The 2,403-nt window shown below is 46.2% G+C and overlaps 1 non-coding gene across 1 annotated transcript; it reads left to right on the top strand.

Moving 5' to 3' along the window:
- The first annotated feature begins 369 nt into the window (after window positions 1–369).
- On the top strand, window positions 370–442 carry Trnak-cuu (transfer RNA lysine (anticodon CUU)). Its single transcript has one exon. It is a non-coding gene; the product is annotated as a tRNA-Lys (tRNA).
- Window positions 443–2,403: the final 1,961 nt, after the last annotated feature.

The raw sequence follows: 2,403 nt of genomic DNA, 5'->3' as shown, positions 1-2,403 counted from the left end.
CCATTTTTTGCTTGGAGATGCTCTTGAGCTTGAAACACACACAACAAGACCGGTGTTAACTAGCGAAATGGTCGGCAGAGTGCCGACACCACGAGTTTTGACTGGCAGTTGCACATCTAAAACAACGTAGGAAAGTAACTCGTTCGGCTTTTGAGTCACATAAAGTATGTGTGTTAATTTTGACGCCACTAGCTCTGCATGTTGTCATGCAATTTCTTTACCTCTCAGAAATGATTATGACATAAAAGTGAAGTACGTGACGAGTGTGACGTTAGGAAAACATTAGGCAGCATGGAGAGATTCTGTATGGGACCACCCAACCCAAACGAGTATTGTGTGACGTGCTACCCGGCAGGTATTCACCGAGGTAGCCGGCTAGCTCAGTCGGTAGAGCGTCAGACTCTTAATCCCAAGGTCGTGGGTTCGAGCCACACGCTGGGCGTAACGGAATTTTGTTCCGCTGCAGGTGTAAATTACCGTTTTTCTGATTAACGAGATGTAATGGAAATAGCAACTTTAAACTTTGCCTCCGTCTCTGTCAGTTGCAATGAAACTGTATTTGAAGGTGAAGGAGATTTTGTAGACATGTGTGAAAGACATGTTCTGAAATGCAAGTGTTGTTGTTTGGAGAGCATATCGGTTACGTGTCAGATGTGTAGCCAAGCAGTAATGGGTCGCCATATCTGCAAATATCAGAAGCTAATATGAAGTGTTGTCAGCAGAAGTCTGATGATGCAGGCGACCGTAAGGCCGAAGTACGCAAGAGTACCGCTAGGCCGCGCCTCTTTAGCTCAGTGGTAGAGCACTGCTCTAATAAACCAGGTGTCGTAAGTTCCATCCTCACAGGAGAAAGATGAATTTTGGAAATCAGTAGCGCGTCGTGGCCGTATAGCAAACAGTATCTGTGATGACGAACAATTAGCGACAGGCGTTTTTTTAAGAATTACTCTCAGATGTGATTAAGGCGAATGGCGCAGATAAAGCATTTGCCAAAGCGGTACAGCATAAGGTGGGACGAGGCAGTCTGAATTACATTTTATAGATGTATTTCTCACATATCTCAGAGCCTCTCGCGGTCGTCGTCGTCGTCGTCGTCGTCGTCGTCGTCGTCGTCGCCGCCGCTGCTTCTGCAGAAGTAGCAAATGGCCATCGTAGCAAATGCGGCGAGGGACGCACTGCCTTCGATTCCGAATGCACAAAGTGTGTGGTCTTGTTTCTCAGTCTATATTTGGTCGGTCTCGTAAGAGGTTGAATGTAACGAATGGGTGGGAAAGAGCAAGGGGCAGCGGATGTGTAGAACGAAAACACAAATCCTCAGGGGTGTGAGCGTTTCGGGATGAGTCGTATACATGTTATAGTTGGTCGTCATTGACCGAGTGGCCTAATGGATAAGGCGTCGGACTTCGGATCTGAAGATTACAGGTTCGAATGCTGTCACGCTCTTGTTTTTCCAGATCTGAAAAAGAAACATACCGTTTTCATGTAGCAATTGAGCAGTACGAAACCGTCTGAATGTTGCTGTTGACCATTTTTTGCTTGGAGATGCTCTTGAGCTTGAAACACACACAACAAGACCGGTGTTAACTAGCGAAATGGTCGGCAGAGTGCCGACACCACGAGTTTTGACTGGCACTTGCACATCTAAAACAACGTAGGAAAGTAACTCGTTCGGCTTTTGAGTCACATAAAGTATGTGTGTTAATTTTGACGCCACTAGCTCTGCATGTTGTCATGCAATTTCTTTACCTCTCAGAAATGATTATGACATAAAAGTGAAGTACGTGACGAGTGTGACGTTAGGAAAACATTAGGCAGCATGGAGAGATTCTGTATGGGACCACCCAACCCAAACGAGTATTGTGTGACGTGCTACCCGGCAGGTATTCACCGAGGTAGCCGGCTAGCTCAGTCGGTAGAGCGTCAGACTCTTAATCCCAAGGTCGTGGGTTCGAGCCACACGCGGGGCGTAACGGAATTTTGTTCCGCTGCAGGTGTAAATTACCGTTTTTCTGATTAACGAGATGTAATGGAAATAGCAACTTTAAACTTTGCCTCCGTCTCTGTCAGTTGCAATGAAACTGTATTTGAAGGTGAAGGAGATTTTGTAGACATGTGTGAAAGACATGTTCTGAAATGCAAGTGTTGTTGTTTGGAGAGCATATCGGTTACGTGTCAGATGTGTAGCCAAGCAGTAATGGGTCGCCATATCTGCAAATATCAGAAGCTAATATGAAGTGTTGTCAGCAGAAGTCTGATGATGCAGGCGACCGTAAGGCCGAAGTACGCAAGAGTACCGCTAGGCCGCGCCTCTTTAGCTCAGTGGTAGAGCACTGCTCTAATAAACCAGGTGTCGTAAGTTCCATCCTCACAGGAGAAAGATGAATTTTGGAAATCAGTAGCGCG

This window comes from Schistocerca gregaria, unplaced genomic scaffold, assembly GCF_023897955.1.
Source record: "Schistocerca gregaria isolate iqSchGreg1 unplaced genomic scaffold, iqSchGreg1.2 ptg000178l, whole genome shotgun sequence".
Lineage (NCBI taxonomy): Eukaryota > Metazoa > Arthropoda > Insecta > Orthoptera > Acrididae > Schistocerca > Schistocerca gregaria.
Note: the sequence above shows the minus strand (reverse complement) of the source record. Positions and strands in the feature narration are given on the sequence as shown.